A 13,937-nucleotide genomic window follows, 5' to 3' on the forward strand; every position below is an offset into this window, starting at 1 on the left:
AATCAATTGTCGCACACCATACTTTCGATGCGCCCTGCCTTCGCCACTGACGAGTATGCGCTGAAGTATGGTCAAATAACCCCTACGACCCCCCCCCAAAGCGTGAGAAGGTCCTCATCCAGCAGTGGGTTGACAAAAAGTGCCGTACATATACATATGCAGGGTACTTAGAGCAAAGCCCCATGGCACCATCCTGCAATGTTTGTTGCAAATTAACTGTACTTAATAAGGCCATGTGCAATCTAAATATGCAATTACCATTTCAGAGTGCTTCAAGAAATCGCATTGTTTTACCAAATAATACGTACAGTATGTAAGCAATGGATAACGTGCGAGAGAAACTGCTGTGACTACAGCTTATCCACCACAATTAATTACGGAAAACAGTCTTCAAAAACATGGGAGTTTGTTTGCACATATAAAGTGCAAAAGGTTGAACAATGCAGAGTTAATGAAAGAGTACCCTTGTTTAAATAAACCAACAATCAACAACACTGTTCTGCGGCTCCGTAAAGTCCACGTAACGGAGACTTGGATTGGATTTCAACGCAGCGTGGTGAATAATACAGTGGTGTTTTGGTAGCGATGTCGAGAGGGACATCCAAGCGGACGGGCACGTCAACCCCTTCAGGATCCTGACCGTCAAAACTACACTGCACAAACAAAATCGGAAGCAGGAAGACGACACCTCACACAGGTAAAGAACACTAATGGGGGATAAAGTTGAAGACCCCCCCCCAACCACTTGCCATACGTTCTGGAATAAATAACTTAGCAGATGATGCCAGCGGTGGAATGGTAAACAGTTTGTCTGTTCCACCATTCTCACCCCCTTCCAACACCACGTCTGGCCAGTAGAATAGAGGAAGCCAAATACCCTCTAAAAGGGCTATCTAGAGCTCCCTCTAGGGGTTGACCCTTTGCCAATAGTTGCATAAGCAAGCAATTGCAGGGCTGAACCTTTACCTTATGAAAAAAAAACTTGTGCTTATTTTTGGAAAGCACTATAAATGTTTATCACCGCACACACAAAGCAGTGTTCAACACAAAAAACGCTGACTTTGTTACAAGCGCGTGCTTCTCCACACACACCCACTCTACCTCGCGCAGAATTTACACTCTGCAACGCTGCAGCAGCACCACGTTCAGCATCTACTCCACACTGGCACAGCAGATGCATAACATTTTTTTTTTTAAACATTGCAAACGGGGACAACGTTCCTACTTTCACAAACGCTTGGAGGACACTGGGACAGCCGTTCTGAAACCAGGAAGAACGCAGCCAAACCGGGACGTTTCAAAGTTTTTACAATTTACTCTATTCAATTGTCACACACACCCCCCCGCCCCCATGAACTCAAGACTGCCCTGATTTGCTTATTTACAGTATCTTTCTAACACTGCCAAGGTTCCCCTTCAGAAGGTTTGTATACCAATCATATGTATGCCGGGCAAAGTACTGTAACACGTGCTCAACCGCTCCGTTGAGCCGTTGAGCACATTCTGTAATGTTACCGAATGCCACAGTCATTTCACCCATTATCATAATTTACAGCACATTGTCAACCTACTATTGGATGAAAGTCACCCGCCCCCATGCCATATTGGACACGTATTTATGTTGAACTTCCTTCGCACCGTACGTAGCCAACTGTGCTAATCGGAGGTGCGGGGGAAGGACAAGACACTAAACACAAAAAGTGGTTCTAAAGAAAATATCGGAAGGAAGAGCATTCCAGACAGCCACAGAAGCGCATCTGAAAGTGCGCGATGCAGTGACCGTCTTTTATGGTATCGTAGGCCTTGACCGGGTCAAAAAGCAGAGATGTAGGTTCTTTTGGAATTCCCTACACCTATGCGTCTAGCATATGGACAGAATATGCCAAATGTGACGGACCACTCTGCTCTAAAACCACATTGGGGCCCTGCAAGCCTCTCCTCAGAGTGCCTGGCAAGGCGATATTGAATAATCCTTGCCAGCACAGTGAGGAGGGAGATGCCCCAGGACATGGGGGTTGTTTGACCATACTTCACTATGCTGGCCAGTGTGGATTTGGGAATGGGGTGACCCAAAAATTGTGCATTTATAACTCACCACTGAAGTTAGCTATGGGTGGGAACCAAACTCAGGTCTCTGTGTTCATAGCACACTGCAGTACTATGCAATGCACCAGGAATTGGGTTTAGAAATGAACAAAAATGTCATCAGAATGACACTGCCTTTGGATAACCTTGAAACATGTTTTTTTTACCAACTGAAACTCACATGACAGCAATAATGTCTTATTTTAAAAGTCTTATTTTAAAAGTCGAGAAATTATAAATGAAATGTTAAAAGCTTTTAGACAAAACTGCAACTATTGAATACGAAAGGTGACCTTGACAACCTAGGATCGAGGTGGCACTCCCGACGTTGCAATCCTTTAACTGCCCACTTTGAGATCTGGCAGGGAATATACAATTATTATGCTGCAATAAGGACACCTGAAAAAGGACACTACAGATAGCCATCAAACTCACAAGCTGCAATGGATTGCAGCCCCATAACTTATTTAATATTCAGAGACTGCCAAAATGGAGAGGAGATCCACCCAAAAAGTTGTCGTTTTATTTTCAAAAGTTTAATCATTTGCCTTCCAAACCTTATTAAATTACTTCAGAAACTAGACACACACAGCCATATATGTAACCATGTGTGACAACAACGGCTTAGCTCTCACTGCTGAAAACATTGAACCAAGGAGTAATCCATTTAACAATTTCTTCATACATTTTAGATGTGAAATATGTCCATTGCCATCAGCTCCAGTTACTGCTGCGAACATCTGACAGCGTTCGTCTCTGTTACAAGCGCCGGCCATATCCTATCAAAGCAAAGGCCACCTTGTCACGTCACACAGAGGACCATATGTTTGGCTGCCATTCAAGTGGTGATGCTACCGCACACACATTCAGACGCTATTTAGGTTCCAATTAGCAAGTTACGCCCCTCAGGTAACTGGGTCAGACGAGCCGCAGTCAAGGACCTCGTGTCCCGTGTGAATGCAATTAAACGCCGCCGTGGAGATAGCAGCAGTCAGAGCTGGCCGATCTGCGCGTCTGCCCCCCTCGCTCTGGTGTCGATCATCAAGCAGCCAAGACAGTAATGAGGTCAGCTCAAGATTAATCTTAACTAAGTACATTCTAACGCTCATGCAAATTGTTGGCATCCCCTTTTCATCTCTCCGAAAGTAAATTAAACAGCAAGAGTATAGTGCAGTGCTAGGTGTATTTATTGGTAATATTACACTGCAGGTATTGCGCGAGTTGGCGACGGTTCAGGGAGGCCTTTATCCAGCAGTGGACTGACCAAGGCAGACGAATGAGAGAGGACAGTACAGTAAACCCAAATACGTGTGTATTTTTAAACACTGTATTACACATTTTTGTTTTGAAAATATTTGTAGAATCAGATCTAAGGTGGACATACTTTGAAAGAAAACTACCGTATACTCTGGATTATAAGATGCTCCAGAAACGAAAATTCACCCACAACCTTGTGCAAGGTGTCAATAAAGTTATGCAAATCTGGAACACACACACGCACCTACTGGATATGATGCAGCCACTGAAATTAGAGGGTACGGTAATATACAGCACATTGTCATATGCTTACATCGATATACTTGTGATTTTAACGCAGCCATTGGTGTACACGGCCTGGACATGGCGGCCCACCGATTGGTGGAGTAACGGAGAGTAACGGATGACTCTCCTTTTCCACATGTTCTTGCTCAGATTGGCAGCTGTATAAACTGAGCCTGTGCAAGTTATGACAGAGTATGTTGGTTGGGGGGGGGGGACAGGAGTGGGGGGCGGTCAGAAACAAACTATTTAGTGTCATTCTAAGTCAGAAAATCGAGATCCTCAATTTATAAATTATGCTTTCTGCGAGCACAATTGTGCCATCGTCATTCAAGCATTCCACCACGGTCATTGGAAAAAAAATGTTTTTGGTGAGATGCCTCGTATGGCCCGTTCCAGGGCATCTGCTTGTCGAGTACAGTACTTTTGTCATCATGGTTCGCAAGTATTCTGTTTGTCGAGTCTTCGTGCCCCTTAAAAGGACGTGGGCGCTTCCATGCTACAGTTCGTGCTTATATCACACAATGGATATACACGAAGCAAACACTGTGTTCGTGAAAACTGTTCAGTGTAAGGTGAAGGTAAAAGATGCACCCCACTAGACTCACCCGCCACCCCCCCGTAAAAGAGTATGATAGCCTATTCTTCCGCACTGATCTGGTGTCTTGGAAGAGGCGAGATTATTCACGTCACACGTGACCTGCTGTCTGATCGAATAAACTGTGGTGGTGGTGTGTGTGTGTGCTCTCATTTACACTGGACTGCTTTCTGGGTGGACAAAAGTGGTGAGCGATTTTTTGAAAGCAAAAAAAACCTCGCACCCTCGCTTCAACTACCGCATACGGGGAGGTCGAAATCAAATCGGCAATCTCTGGATTGCAAGTCCAGTGTGCTTAACCATTACACCGTGGCGGCAGCCGTCAAGTTACATGTAGCCTGCTCATAAATTAACACCAATGACAATAAAGGCAAAAAAAATCGCGCTGGAATAAAAGTGTGAGCGTGTTTTTTTTAAAGCTCACTTGCCTGCCAACTTCATTAAAAATGCCAATTACTTTCAAAAAGTCATGGTGCTGTTTTGTTTCTCTTCCCCGTCATGCTAATCCTCATTAAGGTTTGCAGTAAATATGCATTCAAATAACGCGAAGCTGTGGCTTTTTATAAAAGGTGTAGGAAGGACAAAAACGGGAGCACACTACAATTACTGCATGTGTTGTTACATGTGACATATGTTCCCTGCCACGCACCACACAAACCCCCCCCCCTCCCCCAACACTCCAACAAAGTAATTAGCTGTTGATGAGCCATCATTATGAGTTGGCCTGGCTCAGGCCGGCAAACAGCACCCACCCTCTGCTCCTCCTCCTCGACTGCCTTACCCAACCACCACCCCTACCCCTTTGCTGGCCAGCCACCAAATCCACAGCACAGGCTGTTCCCTCTGCCACCCCACAACATACTTGGCATTTTGTCCCCCCTCCCACCCCTCCGCATCTCTCTCCAGTGCCCACTGCTCACTCGCCACACCACTTAAAACAAACGGGGGGGAGGGGGGGCTCTGCCACGCTTGCTTGCGCCTATTAATTGTCCACCAACGTTCATTTGTAGCATTACAAACGCTTTGTGGGGACTCCCCACCCTCCCGTGAACGTCTCTCTCCGTGCTTCACCACTCGTTGAAGCAACAAATGTGCCGCCGTTGTAGATGCAAGTCTCCAAAAATAGTTCTCACAAAAACCCTCTTATCTGTTAACCCGAATAACCTGCTACCATTATCCTCTGAAACGCATGTTATATTCGTGGTCCATATTCACTTCCTATCATCAGCGATGATCCCAATTTTTTTTTAACCTCGGATGAAGGGAGAATACATTCGTTAAGAACTCTTCGGAAAATGGTGCCCACGATATTCGTCACCCACACCACCACGGACGCATAAGAGACATTTATTCGCAAGAATGCAAGATTGCCACATATAAGTCCCTTAAAATTCTACTTTTCTCATTAATGAAACTTTAAACTCATTTGGAAAGTCCGGTGCACGCACACAGCCATGGACCTACAACACGACAGCTATTTTGGTTTTTCAAATGTATTTTTGGATCGTTTCTTCCGTTCATGCGGGAAAACGGTAGTTCCTTTACAAGTGTGACGCTGCATTTGCAACTTAAACGCAGGACCAGAATCATAACATCCATAAGCGGTTATGATGCAAGTCTGCAATACAGATGGAACCTCATGCAGTGGCGATTTGGTTTTGTGTTATTGGCATGGGTGGAAAAAACCCGATTTTTCCAGCGGCAGGCATCGGGTTTTTTTTTTTAGAACCAATTAAACCGGATTTTTCCCAATCTCAGATGATCGGGTTTAATATAAAAGACAATTAAACCCGATTGTAAAAAAACCCAACTGTGCCACCCTTGGTTTTTGGGCATCTAATCAGATCAGTGGTTCTTAACCTGGGGTGCGCGAGATGCCCTTTCTGGGGTTGCGAGACCATGCAGGATTCTTTTAGAAGGAAAATCATTGAAAACACAAATTAAGCACGGGCACGCAAGTACAACTATTTTGTTTCAGAACCAATGGGTTGCAGGCTGCAGTAAAAGTTAAGAACTACTGAATTAGATCATCAGATGCGTTCCACCATCAACAAACTCAAGAGACCGAACCAATAAGCACAAGGTTCCTGGAACTCATTATACAACATTACAAGGGAACTCCTCTTATCCACGGCCCTATTAACCACAACTCGTATTATTCACGGCAACTGTAGGGCCCCATTTCGTCCTATTATCTGCGTTCTTTCCCATTATGAATAGCGAAGGGGTCTTTCTAATTATCGCAATCTTTTCTGTGGATTGGAGAAGATGAGCTACAAATTACTCATAATACCCACCGTTATCCACTTTTTTATAACCAACATCAAACTAGGTGCAATGGCAGCACTTGTTATGATCGCGAGACAACACAGACGCTCACAGACATCAATATACACTCAGAGACACAGAGACAGACATGGAGCTAGAGGACATGGGAGAAACATTGGACACAAACGCAGCGACAGAGAAACAGAGGCAGAGACAAGGAAATATATGAATACAGATAGACACGGAGACGGACAGGGAAGCACTTACCCTTTTCTGTAAGTGGCCTTGGGCAGGACACGTCGCTAGCCACCAACACCTATACATTACACGACTTGAAAGACTTGTGCACTGTAGCACCTACACCTGGGCATGCATTTTGTGCCTCTCCCGTGTCTGTGTGCGTCTTTCTGTCAGTGTACATCTATCTCTGTGTGCGTCTCTATCTCCTGAACTGTTTCTCACACGTAGACACGTGTCTGCCTCCCATGTTGTGTCTCTCGTGTTGCTGCGATGACGTCACCGCCACTTGGTGACGAACGGCGGCTGTTGTTGTTGTGTCTCCGTGTCTGTGTGTTATCCTCCGTCTCAGTTGCGTACATGGAGACAGATACATGCAGACAGACACCTGTCTCTGAAGCACCACATGTTAGTATTCGTGTGAAACCACGTGGTGCTTAAATGACCTCCGTTGCCGCTCGAAAAAAACGTATCCGAGATACACCTCGCGGATAATAGTAAAATCGCGGATAATAGGATTGGCAATGTCACCATGCATACGAGTTCTGTACTGTAATGGGGTGAAGTGGGAGGTGCAGTGTTTCGCACAGCACGTTGTAATACGGCTGTTTTGAGTTTGAATCCCAGCCACGGCTATTATCAGTGTCTGCGAGCGATAATCGGAACCGCTCACGAACCTGCGCTGACAAAGCGTGGCGAAGTATGGTCAAACAACTTCCACGCGTGTCACGGCACGGTGAGGCCTTCGTCCAGCAGTGGATCAGCAAATGGCTGAACGTTGTTTTAGCGTCCTGTATTTAGACAAGATGGTGCCCTAATAAAAAAAAGATGACATGCAGATTAGGCCTAAGATGAAAATGATTGCAAGTAAATATAGGACTGTGAAAAAATGTTCACCTACATTGATAAAATGATGGTGGTGATGAACTAGTGCAGCAATGTACAGTAGTTGCTAAAAATCACATGTGATATAAAGCTGTTGCTTCAGTCTTTTAAAATGAATAACAGGCACATCAAAATATAGAATTCTCCGAGTCTTTAAACCTCTCAACCTCGAATTTGCCTGCAGAGGGCCAGTCAACTGAAACGTTTTTTTCTTTCCTCTCAGCGATCATTTTTTGTTAATGTTGACAGCATTTAAGCACAAGGAGGTGGTGGCAGATTTTTTTTTTACAGATCTGTGACGATTGGTCAATGAAATCAACAACATATTGTAAATATTCTTTGGGTCTTTCGGTAAAGTCACATAGGTTCAAAGAAAATAACAAAAAACTACGACGTTTCGATCACAACACAAGCGATCGTCATCAGGAGGAAAAAAGAGGAGGAAATCTGCTGAGGCAGACTGTTTTAAAGGTTTAAAATGGTTGTCGCCCAAGGGTCATAAACGAAGTGGGCGGGGCTAGTTATGTTAATGTGAGAAATTAGCATAAGATCGGTGAGCGGCCTCCACGACGAGGGCACGGAGGTGGCTATGTTAATGTGAGAGATTAGCAAGTTAATGAGAGATCCTTCACAGATGGGATCAGATCACAAATTTTATGTACTGTGTTAAATCGAACCTGGATCTTGTGCTTGCTCATGATTTTTTACATCTTTTTGGTGACCCCTGCTATGTATGGCAAGGTAATGGTTTTGATTGGGGCCTCAGATGGTTATTTTTTCCATAAAAACATTGGCTACAACTGGAGATGAGGGAGAGCCCATTGGGGTACCTTCAACTTGTTTGTAAAAAGTTCCATTCCAGGTGAAATGTTGGTGAGGCAGTGTCTCACCAGGGCCGGAAATTAAGTGACATGTCTCGGACCGTGTTCGTGAACATAAGGCAGATCTGAAACACGATAGGACCAATACCTGGGCCGTGGCTGATCATTGTTTCAATGCAGTGGGCTCACACAAAATGTATTTCTCTAAGACGATGGTACTTTGCAAACCAACTGGCTATCAACAAACATTCGTTCATGAAGCTATCCACATATACAGACACAACTTCAAACGAGAAGATGGGTATAAACTGAGCAATCATTGGAAGGACGCTATCAACCAGTTTATATCATAACTGGCTGTGATGTTCCCATCCTACCACCTTCCGATGTTAGTTGTTATTTTCGACTCTCTGATTTTACATTAACAAGTTACATTTCCCACACTAACACAGCCACCTCGCTTGCCGAGCTCGATGTTGCTGCTCTGCGATCTCCCATTAACATGCTAATCTCTCACATTAACATAGCCACCTCCACACCCTCGTCATGGAGGCAGCTACCCGATCTTACATTAACATGCTAATCGCACATTAACATTACTAGCCCCGCCTACTTCGTTTAGGACCCTTGGCCTACACCCATTTTAAACCTTTCAAACAGTCTGCCTCCTGATGACGATCGCTTGTGCTGTGATCGAAACGTCGTAGTTTTTTGTTATCTTCTTTGAACCTATCTACATGACTTTACCAAAAGACCCAAAGAATATGTATTCCTAGTCATGAAAGCTTTAAGTAAAAAAATATTGTACAATCGACAACTGTTTTTGACAATTATTCTAGGCCCCCCGCACCTCCCAAAGGTAGGAACCCCCCCCCCCCCACAAGACACGCCCAGCTTGACCCGGAAGTTAACGTTGACGTCACCAAACCCCACCCCTTTACCTCCCGTCCAGCGGCACGCACGGGAACGGACTTGTCAACTCATTCAGTGTTATCCCATTAAGTCGAGGAAATTCGAGGCAATAATCGGTCGCGTAATCGATTACTTATGTGGATATATCCCAACTCGTTTTACAGCCTTGAACTGGATGGCGTAAAGTATGAGACCTGTCCCCCCCGCACCACCTATGTCCGTGAAATCCTATTAATCGAATCGTGAAATCAATCATCTGTACCGCAATCGATGAATGTTCTATTATCCCGTAAGATGGCAAACATGTGCAGGCGCTAGATCAGGTGGGAATCGGTGACAACCAAAACAACAAGCAGAGACATTTTTTCCCAATTCTGTATACATATATTGAAACCAACCCCCACACTCCTTCAAATATTTCAAAAGCCACAATGCACCGTGTGTGGGTCACTTACGACCACGGTGGTTTTTGTGGGTCCCTTCGACAAAATCAGCGGGTCACGAAGCATCAGTCCCCTCTCAAAAGAGCCGCCCGCGACCCCCTCGAGCTCGAGGGCCAATATCGAGGTCGGATGGCCACGAGAGGGCTTCAATGAGAGACGCGACTTTGCGTCGTTTCTCTTGGATTTAGTGGATTTAAAGCGCACAGACGAATTGTTAGTTACTCTACACGGCGCATGCTCGATTACTTCAACAATCGTTTCACGCCCCTGATGTAGTTGCTGGCCTTTGATGGCGTTGTACCCTGAGAGAGAGAGGAGGGGGGGCTTCTTATTCTTCTTGGTTACACAATGGCGAACTTATTTAAAATGTCAGGAAAACTGCCAGCGGAGGGAGGTCGGAGGAGGGGAGTGAAAAAGCACTCCTCTCTCTCTCTGTGAGCCTTGGGCCCACGGGCTGGGAAGGCGGCGAATGGAGAAATGGTCATGGTGGGAGAAGGGGAGGCAAAGCACCTTTTTAAATAACATCATCAACATGAACCACCACCATTGTCAATCAAACAACGGGGCAGCCAGCACCGTGTCCATGTACCCTCCTCCACCCCCCGTGTAGTTTTGACGAAGCGTGCAGTCCTCGACTTTTTATTTGTTTACTTATTGTCAACGTTGTTACGTGTGGGTTTAATGTATCCCGTGCCTTTCGTAGTGTGTGTGAGAGAGAGCGACTCAAATCATATACAAGTGCACCTAGCCTGGCACGGGGGCCTCCCGTGGGACGACGCGTCAGCGCCACGTAATGGCGGTGGTTGTTGTTGTTGTTTGAATGTTTGTTCCAACATGTGTTGACACATATTGTCTCCCGTATATATTTACGTGATGTTTGTTGTAGGGGATTGTTTTGTTATTGCTGCTATTTTTTTTACGATTGTTTAAAGTTGTCCGGCCACATCGTTACAACCACGAAGCCGATTTGCGCTTATTGAGCGTTGTCAGGGCTCAGTTTCGTGTGTTCGTGTTAAACAACATCGTGTACATTAAATGTTTTGTAAAGGTGCTATATGCTCGTATGCTTGACGAAAGTGTTTTACTTGTTGTGTTCACCAAGTGTGGCAAGTGTAGGGTACAGTGTGGAAATGTTGATGATCTCTAATGCGTTGTTTGTGTATCTCTGCGCGTACGATTGTCGTTTTTGTGTTTATATTTGTGTAATGTTGTTTGTTACGTGTTGTGTACTTGTGTGTGTCCTGTGTTCATGCGAGCCTGCGCTTTAACTGTTTGTTAGTTGCTTACCGCCTTTGTATGGTTGTAAAGTTATCGTATTGTTTGTTTACACGTACGTTTAAATATGTATTGAACACTAGATGTGTATCCTACAACTTCAACCACCACCACACGTGCATCTTCCCCAAAGTGACCCATGTTTGCCACTATCATCGAGAAGATCATCGAGAAGATCATGGTGATCGCCGACACCAACTTCACAATAAACACCAAGCAAATCAACACAACCATACACACCGTGCAGTGCCCGTCTCTTTAAAATCTTTTCATCGTCGACCGAGATGAGACGAAACAACAACAACAACAGCCTCCTCCTCCATCACCGCCTCGCACGGGACAGGCGACCATCATGAAGAAGACGACGACAAGAAACGAGCAAGAAGCCAGCAGGAGGAGCAATCGTAGTGGGAGGAACAGCAGGGGAAGGCGTCAATCAGAAGTGTCCCATCCCCCACGTGTGTGTGTGTGTCCCAGGATGGCTAGGGGACCCCCTTTAATAGGGGGGCCACCAATACCACCCCCCCCCCAAAAACACCTTCCTGTTACTAACCTGGCTTGGCTGAGGCTGGCCGCACCAAAGCAGTCCGCGATTTCCACCACGAACTCTGTGGTGGTCGTGGTTGATGATGATGGTGGTGATGGTGGTTGGTCGCAGGCACGCGTGCGTGTGTGCTCGTGCACGCACGATGGAGGGAGCAGGGTGGTGGTGGTGGGGGGGTGGTGGTTGTGGGGGGGTGGAGCTGGCAACGCGGTCACGAGTGGGGGGTTAAGGCGGAGCTTAGAGCAGACTCCGCCTCCTCCCCCTCCACTTCGCTCCTCCCCTTTCACTTCGCTCCTCCTCTTCCACTTGGCTCCTCCTCCTCTTCCACTTGGCTCCTCCTCTTCCACTTGGCTCCTCCTCCTCTTCCACTTGGCTCCTCCTCCCCTTCCACTTGGCTCCTCCTCCCCTTCCACTTGGCTCCTCCTCCCCTTCCACTTGGCTCCTCCTCCCCTTCCACTTGGCTCCTCCTCCCCTTCCACTTGGCTCCTCCTCCCCTTCCACTTGGCTCCTCCTCCCCTTCCACTTGGCTCCTCCTCCCCTTCCACTTGGCTCCTCCTCCCCTTCCACTTGGCTCCTCCTCCTCTTCCACTTCGCTCCTTCTCCTCCACCTCGCTCCCCCACTTCGCTCCTCCACCTCCACCTCGCTCCTCCTCCTCCACTTCGCTCCTCCTCCACTTCGCTCCTCCTCCACCTAGCTCCTCCTCCTCCACTTCGCTCCTCCTCCACTTCGCTCCTCCTCCACCTAGCTCCTCCTCCTCCACTTCGCTCCTCCTCCACTTCGCTCCGCCCAAAGGCAGCAAGCTGCAGTAGCCAATAATGGGCGCTGTGCGAGCCCTCCTCCCCCTATGGAACGGGGGCCAACAACAACAACCACCACCACCTACTACTACTACCAACCCCCTCCACTAGAGCTGCCGGGTCTCCGCCATGCAACCGTGGACATGTTCTGGTTCATGGACGAGCACCCGACCTGAATTAATGATGACACGTAGCCGTCTCCTGCGGTGGTAAATGTCTCCTAGTTTTCTCACATCAACCACAGCTCGGAGGTTGGTTGTGGTGTTGCAAGAAGAACGACTTTTGTTTTTTTTGCTGCTGCGTGGGTTGTTTTAAAATGAACAAGTTCAGTCTTTTACGCGTCCACCCACTCCCCAAACTTGTCCTCTGCGTTTGTAAACATCAAGCGGAGGTTGTAAGGGAGACATCCTGAGACCAGTGCGGACACTGCCCAGCAGGCGGCAGGCTCCCGAGCAATTCACAATGGCCATTCCGCGAATCATCGATACAGTATTAAGAGATCTTCAAATACTTTTCGGCATGATGGCCGACCCTTGGGGGGGGGGGGGGTTGCCACGTGCTAGTTTCCTGAATAATCTCCCTTCATCATTAGACCTCCTTTGCCAGTACCAAAATATAATAGGGTTTTCCCCCTTTTTTTCTGGCAACAAAACTGAAACCTTTTTACAAGGATTCATGTCTGCATTAACCACAATACTTGCAGTCAAATGCAAACAAAAACATACTATGATAATATATGCATCACAGTGTAACCCTAAAATTGCGGAGACCTCCGGTACAGCACAACAATGAACGCCTACGCCAGGGGTGTCCAAACTTTTTGCAAAGAGGGCCACATTTGATAAAGTGAAGATGCCCGGGGGCCAATAGTTCCTTCTGACATTGTTTTAACCACAAAAGTTACGTGGAAATACACACTGTTATAAAACAATTTCATTGTCACAATTACCTTGATTTTTCAAATGACAATGTAACCAAATATAAGCCACTCAGGCAGACGGGAACAACTCTACAAACGCAATTCTGCCTTTCATTCAGTCAGATAACATTGAACAAACTGTATAGAATACCTTAAATTTCCATGAGTTTTATGATGTATTTATTCTGACAGAGCTGGCGAGCCATAACTAACACATTATAAGACCGAAGCTGCGGGCCGTATGAAATCTGCCCGCGGGCCGTTATTGGCCCGCGGGCCGGACTTTGGACATGCCTGGCCTACGCAGTCACTGTCAGTCATCCCCGTGACCCGTGATAGTCGTCACGTAAGTAGAGCCTTTAAATAAATTACCAGTCGAAATGGCAATACTCAATACACTTGTATTTTGTTTTCATAACCAGTAAGAAAGTGAATGACCGTAGTCGATGACTTTTTTTTAAACGAGTGGCGGCATTACGTCTGACTTAAGATGTTTATTTTGCACAACTTAAATTAACGTGGCCAGTACAATTCCAGAGAAATCGTCACTTTATACGGATTTTTATATGAAACTAAGAACATGGCAGAGATGTATGATATTGATGACTGGTCT

At 46.2% G+C, this 13,937-nt stretch overlaps 1 protein-coding gene across 9 annotated transcripts in view; it reads right to left on the minus strand.

Annotated features, from left to right (window-relative positions):
- The window catches only part of LOC144732348 (nuclear receptor coactivator 2-like), an 80,225-nt gene extending 68,449 nt beyond the window's left edge, over nt 1–11,776 (minus strand). For 6 of the 9 annotated variants that reach the window (XM_078613835.1, XM_078613908.1, XM_078613884.1 and 3 more), the window contains exon 1: nt 11,617–11,776. The gene's annotated coding sequence lies outside the window, so the exon portion shown is untranslated. Of the gene's footprint in view, nt 1–10,034; nt 10,091–11,303; nt 11,527–11,616 lie in introns of those variants that run through there. The other 3 variants (XM_078613859.1, XM_078613844.1, XM_078613866.1) reach the window with 2 other exon arrangements.
- Between the last annotated feature and the right edge of the window lie 2,161 nt (nt 11,777–13,937).

Source organism: Lampetra planeri, chromosome 2 (assembly GCF_965212315.1).
Source record: "Lampetra planeri chromosome 2, kcLamPlan1.2.h2, whole genome shotgun sequence".
Classification (NCBI taxonomy): domain Eukaryota; kingdom Metazoa; phylum Chordata; class Hyperoartia; order Petromyzontiformes; family Petromyzontidae; genus Lampetra; species Lampetra planeri.